At 42.8% G+C, this 23,659-nt stretch overlaps 1 long non-coding RNA gene across 1 annotated transcript in view; it reads right to left on the bottom strand.

Annotated features, from left to right (window-relative positions):
- Positions 1-11,301: 11,301 nt before the first annotated feature.
- LOC112550938 overlaps positions 11,302-23,659 on the bottom strand; it is a 56,148-nt gene continuing 43,790 nt past the window's right edge. Inside the window, exons 3-4 of the long non-coding RNA XR_003095025.1 lie at positions 14,089-14,156; positions 11,302-11,572 (exon numbers count right to left, since the gene is read on the bottom strand). This is a non-coding gene — a long non-coding RNA (uncharacterized LOC112550938). The remainder of the gene's footprint in view (positions 11,573-14,088; positions 14,157-23,659) is intronic.

The raw sequence follows: 23,659 nt of genomic DNA, 5'->3' as shown, positions 1-23,659 counted from the left end.
AATTTTTACACTTTGAAAGTTAATTTACTGTACAAAGATTGATTTGTTTGATAGGTCCTGAACCTTCTGCTCACAAATTAGTTGACATTACATCATGTTTCTAGTTCTTTCTTTTTGAGCTTTAAAATCATGCTTGATTTCCCTGAAATGAATAATTAATACAGTAAACTGTTCTTGATTAATTAGAAGGGAAACAGAATTGCAAAATAGATTTTCTTTCCATTATACTTGAGATAGAAATGTTATAAAGTGTTGAAACCTTTCCTAGGCTAGCAAAGCTACCTGGAGACCAAGCAAAAATCAGCCCTGGAGCAAGATGGTAGAATCTCTATTCAGTTCATTCAAAACTGCATGTACTTATTCCAGTGCAATTCCATCTCTGAAACCAATATTAGTGATGTGTGAACCTGAAAGATTCAGAGGTTTGATTTAGCGAAGCATCCAAAAGTATGCAAACGAGTATCAGCTCTAGTAACCCTTTTACAATGGTAAAAAAATGGTTAAAAACCTAATGAAAATAGGATGTTGATGGTATTTTTAACAAGAAAGTAATGCTGCCAATCTGATCTAGGCCAGAAATATGGGCATCTATATCCTGCATTTTTCCTTGTCTTAGGGCCTTGTTACTCCTTACACTATGAGCTACTCAAATTTTGATCAGTGTTAGTGCTAGCTTCAGTTTGGAGCAGTCACACTTCAGGCCAGCAGGGGTGTGGAGGGCTGAAAGGTAAGAATTTCCCTCTTCTTCCCCCACATTCTCGGCTTCCCCCCTGACCCCAGGCCCCCAGAGCTCCTTTGGTTTCCCCCACCCCTGGGGCTCTCCCCCTCAGGTTTTCCTCCTTCCTGCTCCAGCCTAGCATAGCTAAAATTTAGTGCTACACATGCTGGATAACATAGATCAGAAATAATCTTGTTCCGGAGTGCTGTAACTTTGAGCCTCAAAGCAAGCGCTTAAAACTGCTTTCAGATGTCAATGTGTAGACAACCAGGTGTTAAGAGCTCTAGAATCCACCCAAAATTGCCATGCAACAAGACCCTTATGTTCTACTTCATCATACAACCTGGAAGTATTGTTTAGTGCAAGGATGTCAAACACCCTTGCCCCCTGGGATTCAGTGAGTGGCTTGTAGCTGGTCCATGGGCCGTATGAACAACCCTGGGCCAGCCCCATGGGCTGGGTTGAGCCCATAGACTCCCTGATCCCAACCTACTGGATCCAGCACTGGTGGTGTTCACTCTGGCCAGTCCAGGACACAAATCAGACACAGTTCCAGCACAGTCCTGAACTGACCAGAGTGGGTGCTGGATCTACTTGCAGGAGACCGAAGGATCTCTCCTGCCTCTCCTGAAAGCTGGATCCAGCTTTTTCTCTGCCTAGTCTGCTGCTGCATGTGGCATCTGCTCTGGGATCCATGACGTGCATGATGCTGCATGCTGTGGTCCTGTGTGGGTGAGGAGTGCGGGCATGTCTCAGGCCCTGCACATATGCATGATGTGTGGGTCAAATTAAGACCCAGGGATAGCATCAGGGGCAAGATAATGTGGCCATATCTTCTAAACCCCTGGTAGTAGAGATTGCACAATAGTGTGATAATCAAAATATAGTATGATAATTAAATTGTGTCTTGAGCTACTGAAAACACTGTGTCTATGTCACACTTTTTAGTCACAGCCCACAACATAAAGGATCTTGTGTTCTCTCCTGCTTTACCTTACAACTCTTGAAATCCCTCCTTACATTTTCTCTCTGAATCCTGTGTTATGTTTCAATATGCCAAAGGGAAAAGGTATAGTTTCACCCTAAAATGACTTATTGTATTGAGCAAAAGAGAAAGAAAAGGAAGCAAAAGTGAAGGTTACCTAAGAGAGCACTGTGTACACTTCCCTGTTACAGGTTGGAATGAACTGAAACAAATGACTTCTAAATTCAGAATCCTACATGTTCCTATATCCATGCAATTCCCTCCAAAAATGCATTGAAGTTTCCTACCTATATGCTGCATGTCATGTATTACAGCCAAATTGTATAAATATGTAAATCTATACCTGAACCTGTATAGATTTCCAACATAGTCACAGGAGAGAATTTACCTGTAAGTCTTAAATGTGTGAATAAGCTCCACTGACTCTCAAGAAGATGGAACTTTGCACCATTCCTCTGGGTCATCTTCAGTTAGTACCAGTATACCTCCATTTCCAAATTTAAGTCAGACATTTATTTCTGATTTTCAAAGATGCATGTGATTATTTGCACAATTAGGACATTGATTTTCATGAACATCATTGTGACTGAGCACTTGTGTCCCTATTTTGTTAGGAAAAAAAAAATTCTGTGTGATTCATAGATTCATAGATGTAGGGTCAGAAGGGACCTTGTAGATCTTCTAGTCCAACCCCTGCCCTGGGCAGGAGAGAAAACTGGGCTCAAATGACCCCAGCCAGGTAAATGTCGAGCCAACTCTTAAAGACCCCCAGGGTAAGAGCCATCACCACTTCCCTTGGAAGTTGGTTCCGGATCCTAGCCACCCTGACTGTGAAATAGTGCCTTCTAATGTCTAGTCTAAACCTACTCTCAGACAACTTATGGCTGTTATTCCTTGTTATTCCAGGAGGCGCTCGGGGGAACAATGTCTCTCCCAAACCCCGCTGGTCCCCCCTAGTAAGTTTCGAGACGGCCACCAGGTCCCCCCTCAGCCTTCTCTTGTGAAGGCTGAACAGGTTTAGGTCCTGTAGCCTCTTCTCATAGGGTCTGCCCTGCTGTCCCCAGATCATGTGAGTGGCCCTCCTTTGGACCCTCTCATTGCTGTCCAAATCCCTCCTGAAGTGCGGCGCCCAGAACTGGACGCAGTACTGCAACTGTGGCTTGACCAGTGTCGCATAGAGTAGGAGGATCACCTGCTTGTGATGCATCTGTGGATGCAGGACAAGGTACGGTTATCCATACTGACCGTGTTCTCGCATTGTTGGCCCATGTTCATCTTGGAGTCAATAATGACTCCAAGATCTCTTTCTGCCACCGTTCTTTCAAGAAGGGAGTTCCCCAGCCTATAGGTATGCTGCTGGTTCTTACTGCCCAAGCGCAGCACCCTGCACTTGTCAGTATTGAATTCCATCCTATTTTCATTTGCCCACCCCTATAACCTGTCCAGGTCCTGCTGTAATATGTCCTTCCCTTCTAGCATGCCCACCTCACCCCAAATCTTAGTGTCATCTGCAAATTTAAACAGGCTGCTCTTCACCCCATTGCCCAAGTCTCTAATAAAGAAATTGAACAGTGTGGGCCCAAGGACCAAGTCCTGGGGGACACCACTGACCACTTTCCTCCAGGTTGAAAATGACCCGTCCACCACCACTCTCTGAGTATGACCCCTCAGCCAATATGCAATCCCTCTGATTGTGTAGGCATCAATGCCACAGTCACCTAGCTTTTTAATGAGAATGGGGTGGGAGACAGTGTCGAAGGCCTTTCTGAAGTCCAGAAAGACTACAACCACCGCGACACCTGCATCCAATGGTTTTGTGACCTGATCAAAGAAGGCAATCAGGTTGGTCTGACAAGACCTGCCTTTAATGAAACTATGCTGGTTTCCCTTAAGCATCATCCCTGCTGCTGGCCCATCACAGATGTGCTCCTTGATAATCTTCTCAAAGAGCTTCCCCAGGATTGAAGTAAGACTAATGGGCCTATAGTTGCCCGGGTCTTCCCTCTTCCCTTTTTAAAAAATGGGGACCACATTGGCCATCTTCCAGTCATCTGGCACCTGGCCAGAGCAACACAAGTGCCCTGCAATAACCCCTGCCAATTCCCTCAACACCCTAGGGTAGAGAGCATCTGGACCTGCTGATTTGAACATGTCCAGCCCCTCCAGAAGTTCTCTAACTCAGTCCTCCCTTACCCTAGGCTTGGCAGAGTTTCTTCCAAGTCTGTCCTGAATCTCGGTAGGGGAGTCTCAGTCCCTACACAAGAAAATAGAGGCAAATCAATTGTTAAAGAGGTCTGCTTTCTCCTCTGGAGCGACCGCCAGATTGCCAAACATATCCTGCAGGGGCCCCACATTACTTGGGGCCTTCTTCATTCTCCCTATGTATTTAAAAAAGGATGTTTTGTTATCCTTGATCCTAGCCCTAGTTCTATATCTGCCTTAACTTTCCTAACAGCCCCCCTACAGACCTGAGTCGTGGAGGGATACTCCTCTTTGGTGACAGACCCTCCCTTCAACTAGGTATACACCTCCTTTTTGGCAATTAGGCATTCACGAATGCCCTTGGTGAGACAGGGGGGGGCTTTTGGGCACTCTTGACCAAAAGCAAGATAAAATGATAAAGTGATAAAATAATGAATCCCAACTTATTTGTACAATCAATGCATGCTCTCTTTACACCATTGTGGGGAAAAAAAGTAGGTCATAAAATAAGCTTAGAACAGGGCCTACCTATTCCAAACTGGATGACAAGGACAATCCATCCACTGAGGCTGCAGGGAAACAGGCAGTACCTGCAGCAAACCTGGATCAGTGTCCTGGACAATTGACACATGGGCGTGTCCAGACAAGTGAGCATGTGCCTCTTGAGACATCTCAAATCCCTTTGAGAAGCTGCAAGATGCACAGGTGGGAACAAAAAAACATTCCCTGCACTACAAATTTGCAGCATGGGGGAAAAATTAGACTCCTGGATATCTGGGGGTCAAAAAAAAAAGGTGCCATGAAACAGCACTAGTGTTGTCCTGGATGATACCGTGAGGCAACTGGATGCTTCGGTCCTTCACAGAATTGTTCTGGTAACCAGTTAGAGCATCTGTATGGCTGGCCCTTGCCCCAGTGCTGAAGTACATTGGTTGCCCATGCCACAGCTTCCCCCCCTTCCCCTGCAGGGTTCTAGCTACCCCACAGGATTTCAGGCACCTTACAGAGCCATAGCCCTCCCACACAGGGCCCACAACTTACCCCCTGCAGCAGCAGCTAGAGTGGGGCGCTCAGGGCTCACTGCTGTCAGCCCCACCACATGGCCACATGGTTGCCCCCCCACTTGGGCCCATGGTAATGGTGGCAGCAGGCAGTGTGGCTGTGCCTTTGCTGCAGGCAGAGTGGGCGACGACACAGCATTGTGTGACCCAGGCTCCATACATGCTGAACAGACCCAGCCCTGCCTGCTAGTGCACAGCTTGGATGGGCTCAGCTGGATCTGTTCTGTATGTATGAAGCCCAGGTCACACAGCACTGCATTGCCACCCAGCTGTGCCTACAACAGAGCCATAGCCATGCTGCCACCAGTGCCACAGGGGCAGGGTGTGGGGGGCAGGCATGTGGCACCCCCCACTCAAGCCCCTTCAAGAACTCACCCACATATATGCCATCTCTTCCCACCACTACCCACACCCTGCAACATCCTCTTCCACTCTCCATAGTCCTCAACATCCCCCTGCCAATCCTCCCACCCCCCCACCCCACATTCCTAACATACCCTTGACAGCGCCGGGGGCAGCAGGAGCACCACAGAGATGCTCTGGCCAGAAACCAGAGTATCTCTCCTGGAGGACCAACTCCTGGGTTGCCTCCGACCATGCTCTTGACCCCTGCCTTGCCCTGCTGTTTCACAGTGCTTTTTTTTTTACCCCTGGATAGGGGTATAAGTTTGCTCCTGCACTGCAAATATGCAGCATGGGGAACATTTTGTTGTTTCTGCATGTGCGTCTTGCAGCATCTCAAAGGGGTTTGAGATGCTGCAAGAGGCACATGCATACTCGTCTGGACATGCCCCATGAGGCTGCAGGCAACAGGCCCCATCCACTCTAAACTTTAAAACACAGGTGTCAAATATATAGCCCATGGAGATACATGATCCAGCCCATGGGTCTTGAACTGACCCTGCATGTTGCAGGCAGCCTACAGAGTTGATTTGGTGTGCAGGTTGGACCCAGTACCATGGACACTGCTCACAGCACAGGGGGGTTGGTTTAGGGAGGAGTACCTGTGCCAGACCAACCTCATGCACTGGTACCAGGACCCATCTAGATGAGGCCATGTCAGAGTCAGAGCACAAAGCTGTTTGGCAAGTAGCTGCATGCAGACCACACCCTATGCCAGCTCTCTGTGCCATGAGTAGAGCGTATAGTTCAGGGGTGGGCAATTTTTTCAGGTGGAGGGATGCTTAACGAGTTTTGGCAAGCTGTCAAGGGCTGCATGGGTAGCCCCCACCCCTTGACAGGTGCTCCACCCCCTGGTCACCATCTTGGGACCAGAAGCTCTTGTCCCCTAGCCCCCAACCTTTGACACCAGAAATACTCCTTTCAACATTTATTAGTTTGATTTCATCCTTATTTACATGTGTTTCTGTAGTGTACATAGAGGTGATTGCACAATGGCTTAAAATGAACTCTGACTCTTGTATACTGTGGGAGTGTGGGGAGCATGGGGGGTGGGTATAGGTTTTTTGGGGGGCTGTGGGTGTGTGGATATGTGGGGGAGGGTGTGAGTGTGTGGAGGTTTATAGGGATGGGTAGGTGTGTGGGGTGTGGGGTGAGGGAGTACATGGGGGTTGGTAGATTTGTGAGGTATGGGTGGATATGGGGTTTGTGGAGGACTGTGGTGGGGACAGTAGCAGGGGTGTGTGAGCAGGTGTGGATGTAGGAGTCTGCATGTATGGCAGTGCAAGGGGGGAGTGCATGTGTATGTTGGGGGTGCTTGTGGGACTCACCCTATGAACTCACACACACTCCCCTGTCCCTCCCTCATTGCACACAACAACACACACAGTGTGCTTCCCTCACTACACACACACACACTGTGTGCTTCCCTCATTTCTCTCTCTCTCTCTCCACACTCCCTCATTGTACAGACATATACACACAAACACAACCCTCCCGCTCCTGGCCCTGGGGTACCAGAGCAGCCTCGTGCTCCTATGGTCCAGCAATGCAGCTGGGGACCATGTGGTGCTGGAGCAGCAGCATGCAGAGAAAGCAGCTGCAGGCAGAGGTTTCCGGGTTGGTGGGCAGGGGTGGCCTGGCCTTTCTTCTGACTTCTGCTGGCTTCCCCTGGATCCTACTGCCCCGGCTCCTGTCATCTTTGACAGTCATCCAGGAGCAGATAAATATTAATTTTATAAACATCTTAGATGCTCTGCAGGCCAGATAGAATGGCCTGGTGGGCCAAATCCAGCCCACAGACCATATTTTGCCCACCCCCACCATAGTGCCAGGTTGAGCCCATGCACCATGTATATCATGCACCAGCCCCACCCTAAGGCTTATGCTGTCTGCTGCATGTTGGCTGGACCTGACACTACATGGCCCATGGCATGGGGGGTTGGCACAAGGCACACACTACATGTGTTGTTCCACCAGACAGTCCCACATGCTGGTTGTGGTATGCATGGACAGTCTGGGGCTCAATCCTGACCAGCTCTGGAGCCAGTGCTGAGGGCTTGTCTGTTGGGGGACTGTATGCAGCCCACACCCCATCCTGGCCTCCTGTGCCGAGGGCACAGAATGCCAGCACAGGGCGTGTGCTGCATGCTGTGTCTCACTGGCTTGGCCCTGCACACTAGCTCTAGCATTTGCAGACCAGCCCAGAGACCTTTATCCAGCCTGTGGGGTTGGATGCCTTTGATACCCCTGCTTTTTAAAAGCTAGGCCTAACCCTACTGGCTCAGCCTGACTTCAGCTCTGACCTCTGATTCACTCCAACTTCAGGTATGACTACTGACTCCTTGTGAATCCAGTCCTTGGACTTCACCCAAATATCTGCTGACCTTCCCAGACTGTCCATACCCTCGTCCCTAACAGGTTATTCCTGTGGAGCTGGTAATAGGACAGTTTTCATGAGGAAAATGGAAAATTACAGCATTTCCAAATCCAAATATTTAAAAGTTGTGTGGAAGGGGGTTAATAGGGGTTTTTTTTAATTATGTTTTGAGCATAGTTTCATAGTTTCATAGTTGGTAGGGTCAGAAGGGACATGAGCAGATCATAAAGTCCGACCCCCTGCCATGGCAGGAAATAGTACTGGGGTCAAATGAACCCAGCAAGGTGTTTGTCTAACCTCCTCTTAAAGACCCCCAGGGTAGCAGACAGCACCACATCACTTGGAAGTTGGTTCCAGATCCTAGCCACCCTGACTGTGAAGTAGCGCCTCCTGATGTCTAGTTGGAATTTACCCTCTGCCTGAACAGGGACTCCCCCAATGCCTGCTGGTCCCCTCTGACTAGTTTGTAACAGGCCACTAGATCTCCCCTCAGCCTTCTCTTGTAGAGGCTAAACAGGTTCAGATCCCGTAGCCTCTCCTCATATGGCCTGCCCTGCTGCCCCCTGATCATGCAGGTGGCCCTCCTCTGGACCCTCTCAATGCTGTCCACATCCCTCCTGAAGTGCGGTGCCCAGAACTAGACACAGTACTCCAACTGCAGCCTGACCAGTGCTGCATAGAGCAGGAGGATCACCTCCTTGGACCTGCTCAAGATGCATCTGTGGATGCATGACAAGGTGTGGTTGGCCTTCCTGACCATATCCCCACACTGTCGGCCCATGTTCATTTTGGCATCAATAATGATTCCAAGATCCTTTTCTGCCTCTGCACTGACAAGAAGGGAGTTCCCCAGCCTGTAGGTATGCTGCTGGTTCTTCCTCCCCAGGTGCAGCACCTTGCACTTGTCAGTGTTGAAATAGCTTGTCAAGCACCTGGGCAACAGCACGAGGTTGGTGCTGGCCACAGGTGATAGCATGAGGTTGTCGCCTGTGGCCAGCACCAGATCCAACAAGGCGTCTCCCCTGGTGGGGCTATGCACCTCCTGGGTTAGATGGAGGTCCTGTATCTCGGCTAGGAACCTATGTGACATCATTCTAAAGCTATGTGTGGTATGTGAGTAAAAATGGTATGTTTTAGTAAAATTCATACAAAATTTCTCAAAACAGAAACCCTGCCCAAAACTCTGTTTTAACATCATGAACATGAACAACTGTCTTCCCTCTCACTGAATCTTTAAAACCAGGGCATTTATGCTTTAATGCGTTTTTTTTTTTCATTTTTCTTTCAATCTTTTACAATCTTCCATTTAAAAAATAAGTTTTAACATTTTATTTCTAACTGTACAGCCACTTCAATAAAAAGTAACAGCAAGAAAAAGTGCACTCAGTACAATCGACAGGTAGAACAAAGTAGTGAGCTATTTCACCCTCTGCCTACAAGGGTGTGCTCTAAAAACAGAGCAAAAACCTAATATTGACATTTATGAGAAAATGGAGAGGGTTTGCAGAGAAGACTTTAACAAAAGTAAGTACAAAATCTTGGAAAATTAGAGTTCTCAGAGGGAAAAGGACTACATTTAAAAATAAACTAAAACACTTTAATGCATCTCTGGCTCTTCAGAATTTTGATTTTGGCCCCTAATCCCCCCATTCCCCTCTATGGGTCATATTTCCCTTATTTATTCTTAGCCTGTATCTGCTGTAGTATGTTAGGTGTTTTTTCTTGATAAGGGAGGTGCCAGCCCATGGTAAATGCACTGCCCTAATGAATGATTAAACATGTGGCATGCATAGGCAATGCATGGGTGGGGGGAAGGATAAGGGGACACATGCTTTTTCAGATTTCTGCACCAACCGCAGGGCACAGGGCTCCAGCCTGGCTGGAGCCAGTGTCCAGCAGCACTGTGGGTGGGGGTGGTGGCGGTGGTGTTTGTCATGACCCAAAGGCATGATTTTGTGTGTGCTTCGGCACCAGAATTATCCCCACCAGGTTACAGCTTCATTGCACGGGAGAGTTTCCTATTGCAGAGGAGAACCCCGGTGCAGGGATGAGTTTCCTGCCTCTTTGCAGCTTCTTTTGCAGGGTGCATTGCTCAAGTTGCAAGAGAAATGCACGGTGCAAAAGAGTTCCCACCACCCACATGCAAATTCGTTCCCCACTATTGGCTAGTTCTAAATTATTCCCACGTGGCGGCTAACGATTGGCCTGTTAGCCGTATAAGAGGCTTGAGCAGTTTCCGCCCAAGCCGAAGAGGACTCCACATCCATCTCGTGGGGACTCTGGATACACGGCAGGGTAATAGAGACTCTGTGTGAGATTCAGAGGAGCTTGGCGACCTGATCCATCACCCACCTCTTCCCGTCTTCGAGCGGAAAGAATTTATAAGACGTATCTACGAGTCCAATTTTGGTGGCGCTCTCACCCAGAGCATCCGGAGCTCTGTTTCCGTGGAGCCTAACAAACTCCATGCGACCATCCGTGTTGTCTTTGTCTGTACCCGCAACTCAAGCAAGTTTTCCAGCCTACACCACGACCATCTCTGGTGTAAGTAAACAATCTTTAAAACTACCGCTAAGCGTCTGTGCCTAATTCCAGCTCGGCGCCCACCCATTCCGATCCAGCGTGCCCGGGCTGCTGGCCACAGCCCGCGTGCAGCACGGAAAAGGGCCCGGATCGCTCCCGGCCCGCACAGTGTTGAGTTGTGCCTCCCTACTGCAAAAGCTTTTGCATCGTCTATGGTGGCATGTGTCCCACCATCAGCCTACCCATTGTCCAGTCCTGATGATCAAAAGTTAATGTATTCTCACAACTGGAATCTGAGGAATTTTATGCCTGATTTAAAAAATCTTGTGACTTGTCATGCCAGATGTGCAGCTGTGGAATACACAACCAACTGATCATCAGGATTGGGGAAGGGGGCAATTCTAGGTCCCAAACTGGGTCTTCAACTGGGATCCAGGGTTGCCTCCTGCTTGATCCCAAGGACTGAGCAGGAGGCAGCATGTCCCTGATCCCAGGGGCCTCCCCTTCCTCATCACAACAATCAGCTGAATGTCTAGTATGGAATGACTCCATTTTTTTGGATCAAAAATTCCTCAGATCCCAATTGCATTATTGCACTAACATCTGCCAGGGGCACTAATGAACAAAGTATTCTGAAAGTAGAAATTTTTGCCCAATAAAACTTAATTTTGACAGAAAACTATATTTCTGTTTAAAAAGTTTTATAGAAATATCTAGAAGAACCCTACTAAACAGCAACATTTATCAACACAAACAATTGCTCATTTTTTCTTTTTAATTGTTTGTTTTGAGGCTAATTACTGTCTAGATGATGCTGTATTTGACATGCAAAAGGCTTAACATATTTTTTACTTCTTTGTAATATGTAAGGAATGTTGGAAAGAATTCTAATACTTTCTTAGTTTGCCTGGGGTTGTATGAATGGGGTGTTTGTCTTTTTTTGTGTGTGTATATGTTTTATATTTTCTTTTAACTGTAGAACAATTAGGAATACAAACCCGGTATACTGAATTTTGAACAAGACCTTGTTTGACTATTTAATTAAACAAATTTTAGCAAAAAAAAAAAACAGAATAAAAAAAGGTGTTTAAAACATTAGTCTCTTCCCCCTCTGTCTCAGTTCATCACTTGCAGCCTTTTTTCACGACTGCCCAATGGCTATAACAACATAAACCTAATTTTTCATAACATAGCCCAGGAAAGTGTCTATTAGCGGCAAACATCTTAGCAGAGTCCTTTCATCAGCCATAGTCTCTGGAGACTTAAGTTTATATAGACATACAAAGAAGATGAAACTTGAAAGTCTGTGTGAAAACAGAGAAAAAATTGTCTCAGTAAAGCAAAGACAAAACAAAACAAAATAACTTCCAGCAGAATACTTTACAGAATACTTTGTTTCCACTATACCGCAAATCATCAAAAAAGATAACAAGGTAATTTTTTTGCCACTTTTACAAATCACCTATATAGCAACAACTGACTATACTGTTAAACCAAGAAATGCAAAGTGTCTAACAATATAAATCATATAATAATGCAAATATCTAATTCTACTCCTGCTTTTCTAGTTATTTCTTAATATAAGTGAACTCATAGTATAAAAATTTGATCCTGATTTACGCACTTTCACTTGAAGTCATATTTATTTAAAAAAATATTATTCTTTATAGTAAAATATAATGCAATACATTTAATATATTAATACAGCTGACTTGCATGACTGTTGGAACCTTAAGCTATGCATTTCAGGACATTTTGTGTTTTTGTGCATATTTCTTCTCATGTTAATAAATCTTATTGGGTTTTATTAAAAGGAAACTGAAATTGCATTTAAATGCTATTGGTGCTTGATATATTACATGTTATTCATTTAGCTGGGAATAAGGCATGTATGTTCTAATCTGGAAAATTTATTGTGCCTTTATATACTATGGCTTGCCACCAAGAATACTGTACCAGTCAGTGTAACAGAGGCTGAGTCTGAAACCAGCAGCCCATTAGCTGTCATTGCAAGGAACATTGTTTAATTAACCAAATGTAGTTTTTGACTTGGCAGTCAACTCAGAATGCCAGCCAACTGCTGCAACGCTCCCCAGGAAGGTTTGTCACCAATAGATCCAGAAGACAATTAAGTATAATTGGAATGAACAGATAGAAAAAAGAATTCTTGTTTAACAAGAGTAGTTTAAAGCATTTTTGTTTACATCACCTAGCTAATAAAATGGTAGGATACTGAATGCTGGTGACTGCTGGCTATTTAACCATTATGGTATGCGGAGGTTGGCAGAAATACGTAACTGTTGATTTTTCATTTTCATATTGTCATGTAATACTAGATTCCTCAAGAACTGAAATAATACATTTCTCTATACCTACCCAGATAGTTGTTAAATGACCCTTCAGTATATAGCCAAATCAGTCAATTCTATTTCCTTGTATGTGTCATTATCAAGTTTCTTGATAGTACAACCCTTTGCAGTTATATTTACTGATCTTTTCCCACTACAACATATCTAAAATGTTAACCTTTCCTTTTTCATAGCTAAAACTTTTATTTTAGTCTTGTAGGCTTCCAGCCTTGCCTACCATAACTACTTTTTGCTTGTATACCCATTTCCCTTCCCATTTGCTTCCAGTACAGCCAGGATTAAATGGATAATACTCATCTTCCTCATCCATTGTTCAACACATTCATCATCCCTTGTTAATTAGGTACATACCAAGTTGTACTTGACTTGTACTGAATATTTTGTACTGAAATACAAAAGCCAGGAACACCAAGAAGACCGAGAGCCTTAGAAGTTCCCAACTCAACGACAGTTTCCACTTTTACTGGAAAGAATATGGCAATTATTACTCCCCCCTCTGCCTTGAGCCATGTTCTGTATACTGGAAAGATTAACTGGGAAGTTTCACTGTGGGAAAAGAGGAAGGAGCTTTGTACATGAATATCCATTAAATTCTCCTTCTATATAAATAGATTATTTTTTGCTTTAAACAGTTCATAAATTGGAACATATACTTCATTCATAATATCAAATTGTGCCATACTCTAGTTTATCCATTTTCATGACTGTTAAATATTTTAATGTAACATAGTATTGGGGGCTAAATTTCTACACGCATGTTTCAGAGACAGAAGTAGAGGTTATACTTAAAGAGAGAAGGAAGGGAACTTTCAAGCATAGAATATAGTGGAATAAGACTGAATGGGATGTGGGGGGGGTAGTTGATGTAGAAGAGGGACATGGGACTCAAAGGATTACTTGATTGTCTGTGGTGGAGCATAGGAAAATAAGGACTTGGTTCTCATTAACTTCTTACAAGGTGACACTACACAAATTGTCCTGAAACTCTTACTTATACATTGAATTCTCACCTGAGACTACTCATATGAATTATATGAGTCAGGACTGAAGGTTCAGGCTGCTGGTCTTTCCAAGCACACTGAAATATTCTTTATTATCTTAGCAAAGTTATGTTCTTCTTCAATAGGAAGGAAAGGCTACTCTAAAAAAAACGCATTAATTTGATTGGCTATGCTTCAGTGACAGACTGGTTATTCTCTAAAGTGTGGTATATATTTTATATTAATTTTTGGTAAGAATACTTCATTTTTATGCCTATAGCACTTTACATTATTACAAGATAACAGTGCACACAAGTGGCAAACTAGCATGTCAAATTTGTGCTATAGATGGAGTTATTAATAACAAGGTTTCCTATTATCGTGCAAGCAAATACGTAGTTTTATGTTCATTCCTATTAAACTGCAATCACAAAAGTAACAGAACATGTTGATAACTCAAAACCTACTCACTTTGTTCCTCAGTCTTCAGAGAAAGAGGAGGTACTCAGGAGTGCTTTACAGGACAGAGTGGATACCAGCTGAATATACAGACATTAGAAAGAAATGTATGATTCATTTTAAATTCTCTTCTGTACGCAAGAAGATGGTGGTGAGTCGACACACCAAATAATTGTACTTGCATGCTAACAAGATAACTACACTTGTTCTAACCATTCTGAACAAGATCCTTAGCTCTGATAAAGCCCTCTTGAGCTACAGCCCCATGAATTAAATGTACTAGGCAAAAGGATTATTCAAAGATAGGTGATTTTCTGCAAGATGTAGAGTCTCAATTCTATAATGCCCCCTTGAACCTGTGGCAGATCCACGGCAGGAGAACAGCTATTTTAATTTGCATTAGGGCCAAACCAATCTTTTGCGGACAATTTTCAGTTTCTACTTTGTTTTTACACAAGTGAAGCTAATATTGTTTTGAAAGAAATATTAGCACAGTTCAATTGACTGCTTGACATGCACCAAATGCCTCTGCAGTATGAGTCAAGGTATCATGTTACTGTGGGGATGTTATCACAGCCCCACTAAAACTTTTTCTGCTAGACATTTGCTCATCGACTGTGTTCGGAAGCCAGCATTATAGACCTGTGTGCTATAAATCCCTAAGTACGAACAGGCTCTATTATTTAACCCAATCATTCCAGGCAAAGAGTCTGTTCCCCTGACCCTTTCACTGAAGTGAAATCATATTGCATAGATGCCGAAGACCCCTAAGATCCGTGCTAGACTTTCTGTCAAAGAAACACCTCACCTGGCTCATTCTTTCCCAGAGATCCAACCTTTGGACATAATATTAGGTATTTTTCAAGGGGTTTGCTTTAGACAGATACACATAGCACAAGCTATACAAAGAACTAGACACTGTTCTGGTCTCCTCTGTTCTGAGCTAGGAGTGATATGAGTGTCACCTACCAGCTGGTGTGTAGCTGAGTCCTGCTTCTTTGCACTCTGATGCTCAAATCAATCTCTGGGTAGCATACCAACCTGTACTCGTTGTCCATATGTATTGCTTAAACAACATTTTTTATATCTAATGTTGTTTTCTATTAATCAATGCTCTTGTAATGTTTCATTTATTAGGGGTTATGATTTTATGTATTTTGTGCCTTGTTGGACTACACTCTATCCAAGCCAAACCTTGCCTATATCATGAGGTTTTCCAGTACAACTAGGGTTGAATTTGCCCCTTTTGCAACACGTTAAGTCTCACCCTGAATTGCAAACTGTGCTCCAGTCTATTAAGAACTATCCCTGAGAAACAATAGTTCAAGCAGTATTAACAGTATTAGAAAAGGTCCAAGATGTTGGACAACGTTCTTGGTGGAATGCTGTACTGCAACTGGATTTTTTAATTTAGCCTTACATTCAATAGTTATTATAGTTGTGTTGTAAATAGTTTTATTCTTCATTATGTGTGGTATGTGCTGTTATGTTAAAAAGAAAATTAGACATTTGATGATTTTTGCAGAAAACAAGCGACTGTATGATATCTATATGCACTTGCTCTGAGAATGATACTGAAAAACGTTTCCAGTGTCAAATGGGGGAGTATGAAGACAGTTCAGCCTCTTGATGCTTTACAGGACTGAAATGGTCCCTCAGGCCTACTAGGCCTAGCAGCCTTGGCATAAGTGGGCTAGGGTGCATTCATGGAGTTAGCATATGTGTATAGGCAATGTGACTCTGGAAGCTGTTTTTCTACAGAGGAAGGTCTGATATAACTTATGTTTTTGTAAAAGGTCTTTTAAAAACACTTGTGATAGACAAAAGGGCTTGTTATAGTGCATTCTGTCTATATTTGGAGCAGAAGGCTCCTGGTGCCAAAAGAAGGGAAAAATAGCAATAAACTAGAGACATAACACATGTGTTGATGACGAACAAAAAATTGGCTTAACTGGTAACTATATGACTGAAGGATTATAAATATTTCCACCTGAACAAAGGAAAACTCATTCCTCTTCAGCTTTCCCTTTCCCTTTCCCTTTCCCTTTCCCTTCCCCTAACAATGTCTGAGAACTGAAGACATCTGATCTCCCTTCAAGCAACCAGCCTGCTCTGAGATGCCCGGCCAGCGTTTGAGATGTATATTATCAGGACTAGTAACATGCAATGAATTGCTTGCTAAGATTATATCTATATGCATGCTTGGAGTTCATACTGTATAATGCTTAATAAAACTTATTTATTAAAGAATTAACTGGATTATCATTTAGAGAAAATACATAGGTTTACGTTTGGAGAAGATAACCGGGTTCTCATTTGGAGAAAAACTGAAGCATACTTTAAGGCAATATCAACCCTGCTGTTTGCTCTCCATTTAGGAGAAGAACCAGCTTCCCCCTGGTTCTTAAGGCAACAATTTGTGCCACCCGTGCCACAGGTTGGCTACAGTTTGCCTAGAAAATGCTAAGGACAGCATCACTGCATTACTTCTAAAGTGGGTATCTCGTTGGCTTGATGTTTTCACTGATCTTCACCTTTGGAAGACCTGAAACAGGCCAAAACAGATTCACTACTGAGGCTGAAAGAGTCACAGCTGAGGAGAACAGTGTGCACACTTGTGTTTTTCTTTATCGTAAGTCATTGCTAACGCATGCTGAGCTACACAACTGCCGTCTGTTTTTTTTTTCCTAGCACTGAATTCCATCATTTTGGAGAGGCAAGAAAAAGTATTCTTTCCAAGTTTTTCTCTAGCTTGCTCTAAATTTTATAGCATTTCTTCACATGTTCATAATGGTGATGGACATCCATTTTTCTTTCAATGTACCCTCATATGTTCCCACATGTTCCTCTCCACATGCTGTGCATGATTGGGTTTATGGTTTTGCCAGTATACTGCTTGGCCAGGCTGACTTCTTCTACCACAATTGGGAAAAGGCTGATCCAAGCTCTTCTATGCAACGTACAAAAGGGCCTACCCAAGTGATTGGCTACAATGCCATCCCTCTCACTACCCACCACACCATTTCAGCCACCTTCAGCTTCTTATGGCACAAATTTCAAATAAGAAATCTCTGATATCAAAATGTGTTTATTGAGTACTAAGTCTCATTCTATGCTGCATTATGGTAACGTAGGGAATAGATACAGAAAAAAGGTTCAAATATGTATTTACAACCACATCATTAAAATATCTTCATGAAATTTTTAAGTAAAATTTTTTAAAGGCAATTCTTTTAAAAAGACAAGTCCTAAAAAATGATTTAACGTTCTCGAAGTCAGCATTCACCTTCTAAAAAAAGCTTTAAAAATATTAATATAACTTTTAAAAGCTTTTCTATAGTATCTTTTATCATCATGCATTTTACTATGAGCCATAGTAGTAATCCAAACTACAAACAGGAAACCTTGTGTAAAGAACAAACTATAAGGAAAAAACTGTAACTTCCCCCCCCATCTCTAGTTCCAAGTGCCTGAAATTCATTGTGGGGTACAGCTATCTCCACATGGAATATAAAAGAAAGAAAGTCCTCTATCAAGATTACAGGGCATGGTTGCCTTTTCCCTGATTTCCAAATAGCTTCCAGCAATGTAAACTGATGATATCAGGAGGTACCATTCTGAGGCATATTTTGCATTATTCTGCAAGATAATGCATAACTTTCAGTATTCTCCTTTGCTGTTCTGTTGAAAAGGAGAGGGACATATACCCAAATGTTAAGACTGCCAGTGAGAGTGTAAACACCATCATTAATTTGGCTTTATTAGGACTTCTTGAGCATTTATACATTTAGTTTTTGTGCCCAGATGTGCCAGGGATCTGGTTCAACTAGTTTTAAACTAAAATATGTGTTTTAGTTCAAAAGTGCACTCCCATCATTTTCTGCATGTTAACGCATGTTTTGCCACTTATACAACTGCAAGCAATGCAATGCCAGGTGCTTTACAAAGCACCCAGCACTGCGGTGCTTGCATATATAAAAATGCCATTTTCCTAAGTTTTATCCACGTTTTATCATGTGACTACCTCCTCAGACTTTTTGTCAGTACCCTGCTAGTACTGTTAATTAGATATCTAGCTCAAGAAATCTGGTACCATGCAGATTCCCAAAAGGTATCTGAAATGCAATATAGAAGAGAGTAACTGAGACACCAGTTCTGTGAATTGGGAAAGTTTAGTAAATAGGATCATAAAAAAAATAAGGCTTGAAAGGTCCATCTAGTCCAGACCCCTGCTCAAGACAGAATCATCCCTGAATAAGCCACCTGAGACAAGTGTCTATCCAACATGCTCTTCAAAACCCAAGGATGGAGATTCCATAAATTCTCTAAGTCAGCTGTTCCAATGCTTGACTACCCTCATTGTCAGAACTTTCCTCCTAATATCCAACCTCAGATTCCTCTGCTGAAACTTGAGTGTATTACTCCTAGTCCTGGCCCATATGAATACAGAGAAAATACCATCTCTATCCTCTCCAGAATTACCCTTAAAACACTAAACCCTTAAACATTTTGTTATCAAATCCACCCCCCTTCAGTATTCTCTTTTCCAGAATAAATAACCCTAGCTCTTTTAGTCTTTCCTCATAAGTCTTGCTTATCAGGCCTCTCATCATTTTTGTCACTCTGTGCTGCATTCTTTCCAATCTGGCTGAACCCTTTCCAAAGCAGGACACGGTATTCCAGGGGAGTCCGCACAAGTGCAGAAGAGAGCAGAAGAATCACTTCCCTTGGGTGCTGACAGATGTGCAGCTCCCCACTGTAACTCATGGCACGTCACAGGAAAACATCTAGCTTTTCTAATTCATAACTGTTCTTCTACCACAGTAGGCTGCTTGTCTCTTTTCTACTTTTGCTGCCAACTGCACTCTTCATCTTGTAGCTTCCCATGTTTGTGAAGACTGAAATAACAAGACTTTAAATATTTCACCCTTCTTTGCATCATCCATAGTTAGATTGTCTTTTATATTCCATAAGGGGCCTATGGTTTCTTTGATCTTCCACTTACTCTTTACATATGTGTAGAATTCCTTTTAATTGCCTTTTATGACCATTGACAGCTGTATATCAAATTGTGTCTTGTCCTTCCTAATTTTCAACCTGCACGCCCATGTGATACTTTTATACTCTCTGCTGGTACTGCGACCAAGTTTCCACTTTTTATAGGATTCCTTTTTGAGTTTCAGCTCCTTGAAGAGATTGCTGGCTAGCCAGGAAGGCCTTCCATTGTATATCCCATTCTTCTGTCCCATTGGTATAGCTAGCACCTGTGCCATTAAAAGAGCTTCCTTAAACTATAGCCAGCTCTCCTGGACTCTTTTTGCCTCAGACTTGTGAGTTTGTCAGTCTGCTTTTTTGGAGACCAGTGCCCTTACTCTTCTGCTTTCCTTCCTTCCCTTATGATCTTGAACTCTGTCAGTTCATAGAAACCATATAAATCCAAGATAAGTAGAGCTGAAAAGAACCCCTATAGGTCATCTAGTCCAAGCCCCTGCCTGAGACAGGATCATCCCTATCCAAACCATCCTATATAAGTCTACAATTTAACCTCTTAGTAAAATTACCATCAACCCTGACACAACATAAGACATAACACCCTAACCTGCCACAGGTAAAGCAAGAGGACCATGGAAACCAATGTGCTGCTTCTGTGAAAGCTGGTTAATATACACCCAAAAGATCCCAAGTAGAGGGTCATGCCCCCAGCTACAAAAAGCCAAACAGTCCATACCAATGTGACCATGGGGTAAAATTCCTTTTTGTCCCCAGATTAGTCTGATTCTGAGTGAAGGGACAAGACCTTCTAACCAGGAATCTCCAACTAGTCCCAGAAGTACTGGCACTCCATAGTCAAAATACCTGGCCTTGGCTGCAGCCAACATCCACGCCTCTGCAGAAAGTTTAACCCAACACATATGGCATGTGATCACTGTCATCCAACTTACTTTCTATGATCACATTCTCAAACAATTATTCCTTGTTTGTGAACAGCAAGTCAAGATGAGTTTCACCCCTAGCTGGTCACTCTACTGTCTATGCCAAAAACGTATTCCCAACATACTGCAAGAATTTTCTTTACTGCTTTTGCACTGCTGTATTTTCCTCCCAGCAGATGATCTGCTACTTAAAAGTTCCCCATGAAAACTAGGCCCTGTGATTTGGAAACTTCCATCAGTTGTTTAAAGGTTTCATTCACTTCCTCCTCCTGGTTTGTTGGTACGTGGCAAAACCCCACCATGACATCTTACCTGCTGCTCCCTCCTCAGTTACGCTGACCTCTACCCAGAGGCTTCCAACAGGTCTACCTTCCACGTTGTACTGCACCTCAGAACTTGTGTACATAGACTTTATATATAGGCAACAGCTCCTCTTTCCCAACCATATCCTTCCTGAACAAGTTATATCCATCCATAACTGTACTCCAGTTATGTGAACTATCCCACCATGAGTCTGTAATCTTAATTACATCATAATTCTGTTCTTGTACTAAGACCTTTAATCCTTCCTGTTTGTACCCATGCTTCTTACCTTAGTATATAAACATTTCAGGTAGCTAACTGATTGTCCTGTCTTCTCCCTGAGAGCATTGCTAAAGCTTCTGCTATTGTTTCTGCTTAGTAATTTTAGTCCAGGCCCCTGGCTCTGGGTTTACCTCTGGGCTTTTCTCTCTATCTCAGGGGAACCTATTTTAAATCTCTCCTGACTAGATTATCAAGCCTATATGAGAGGACATTATTCCCTCTCTTTGTCAGGTCCCATCTCTTCCCATTAGTCTATATCCTTGGAAGACCATTCCATAGTTGAACCCCACTCCACAATTCCATGCATCATCACTCCAGAAGCATGGAAAGAAAACTGGAAAAGGATTAGCCATCTTTAGTGTTTCCCAAGACTGGGAAATATGTAGGGGAACTGTGGTGATTGCATCTTAAATGTCTGTGACAAAGATTCATCTGTGATTCCATAGAAAAGTGAATATCATAGAATCAGTGGGCACGTCCAGACAAGCGTGGCTGTGCAGTATGTGGTGCTGCTAACATGTCTGCAACACCACATACCTCATAGTTAGGCATTTTCCACATTGCAAGAGCATGCTGCCCGAGTTGTGCACTGCTACATTTTTTTTTTCCCCATGGGATATCCAGGAGTGAAAAAACCCACACGAAAAAAATAAAAATGAAAAACGGGAGCAGCACATGCATGGGCAACATGTGCTTCTGAAAAGCAGAGCTGGGCTGTCCAGAGATGTGCTGTGGCTGCTGCCCAGGATCCACTCAGCAGGATCATGATGGCTGCAGCCCCAGGAGGCCCCCAGAACCCCAGGTAAGGCTGCTGGGGCTAGCACAGTGCTGACTCCGGCCTTGCCTACAGCCACCAAGGTAACTTGCAATATGCCAAAGCAGTCATGGCACGCGTGTTCCCTGGGGATAAGTACCTGCAGTGCAAAGTGTGCCGCTGCTGCTTGTCCCTGAGGAACTAAATGTTCATGCTCATCTGGATGTGCTCAATGAGCTTATGTAGAGCTTCAGGACAAAGCACTTAAATAGTCCGTGAACTAAGATTGGAAATTGCTTTCTGTTAGAAACACTGATTACTAAAAACGAATCACGCAGAGAACATCCCAGATATCCATCCCACAATGTCCAAGGACTTTGACCAAACATACTCCAAGCTACCTTTCCATTATGTACTTTAGAAAAAAATCCTATAGTCTGTAGATATGTAGGATAGCCATTCACAATGAATTTCATTGTGTACTTCAGAGGAACTCCATCTCTCATGTAGAAAAAAAAAAAGATTCTAGAAGCATTGTGAAACAAAAGCCAGCTGTTTATATGGATATATTTGTTCCACATTGTAAACCACTACATGTAGATTAACCTTCAGTGTAAGGGACTGAGATGAACCGTTAGATTCATTAAATTTAAGTTATTTATTCCAGTCATTGATCTATGGAGAAACTTATTGAAATTCCATGACAATCCAAAATTTTGAAGTCTAATTTACATGAATAACATGGACAGTTATGCATACCAAACATATATGGAGTCAATTTAATTCAACACAAGTATTTTATTCAAAGTAAGACAACAAGAACAGGATTTTTCTTTTCTCTTTTAAGATATGTACTTTGTAGTTCAGAACTGAAGCTACCTCTTTTTTTTAAATAAGGTCTTCTCTTTTTTATTGTCTCTGTATATTTCCTGGAATGCTGAGGCCCCATTATAACTGGGGTCTATAGGTATTCTAGAGATACAGCTAACTATTACTAACAGGTACTATCCACAGTGCTACAAATGTAATAGTTTTAAAATCATCTAGGTTGTTTCATCTGTAAAGAAAATTGAATTTAGTTTCTAAATATACTGAAATTTAAATTAAATTATATCTCCTCTTTCTTGTACTGTTAGGCAACAAGTAAAAACTAATCAGATGTTACTATGCCATCATAAAATGCTAAATGTATTGTATTAAACCTATTAATACTATATAAATATACCTCCACTATACCTAAAAAGTTGAATATGATATTCCATGTAAACAACTGCAATATTTGTATCAAATTCAGCAGCATGAGAATTGCAACTGATTTCACTAACACGAAACAGTTTGTGCATGATAATACAACCTATTTGCATATTGCAATTGTCTTGTTTAAAAGGCAGACGACAGAAAATTATTTCATTGCTACATTGACTGTTAATAGCCTCTAAGTACAAAAAGTAAGCTTTATCAGTGTAACATTACTAATATCATATGTTCTGAGCTTAATTGTGATTTCATATCTGCTGTTTTTCCAGTTTTAACAGAAATAAATCTAATCTCTCTTAAGTATTAAAAATAATTTTAAAATGGCACTTAGTGGAAGTCTAGGTTTCATCAGTACGTTCCCCACTAACCCAGATCCTTGCAAGCCTAAAAATAAAAGTTTAATTTTCCATTCTGTCCTTAAATTGCTGGTGATGACATTCTCCATAGCAACTGTGAGACATTGCTATTTCAATCACATATTAAAAGGAATCCAATCCCCAACTTTATCCAACTCATCTCCCACAGAAACATTCTATAAGTATGCAAATCCCTTATAGTTTAGGGGTATAAACTTTTCCATAAGGAGTAAGAAAATCAATCTTCCATCTCTGTCTCACCAGATAATCACATATAACTATTGTATTTTCCATTCATTTGTAATGTTAGTCCATAATAACATGGCTAAATTTACCAGGAAGAATTAGAAAAGAATTAGATATAAAATGGAGCTACATTAGGAGACACTATAACTAGTTGTGTTACCACCCCTTGGGCATGTCTACACATGCAATTAATGCACAGAAAGCTTACTGCACAGTAAAACACTGAGCAGTAAGCTTTCTGTGGGAGCACATCTACTCATCCACCTGTCAGGAGCAAATTGGTTCCTGATGGGAGCTGTTTAGGGCAGGAAAATACCAACCCTGCTCTCCTGCCACATGGCAGACAGAAGGAGCTGTAGGCTCCCCCAGGTGCCAGCCCCAGGCTGGCAGGGGACAACAGGGTCAGGCTGGGGTGTAGGGGGCAGTTGTTTCCCAGCCCTGGGCCCTGGGAC

This window comes from Alligator sinensis, unplaced genomic scaffold (genome assembly GCF_000455745.1).
Source record: "Alligator sinensis unplaced genomic scaffold, ASM45574v1 scaffold620_1, whole genome shotgun sequence".
In the NCBI taxonomy this organism is placed as follows: domain Eukaryota; kingdom Metazoa; phylum Chordata; order Crocodylia; family Alligatoridae; genus Alligator; species Alligator sinensis.
This window is presented reverse-complemented; position numbering and strand designations above follow the sequence as displayed.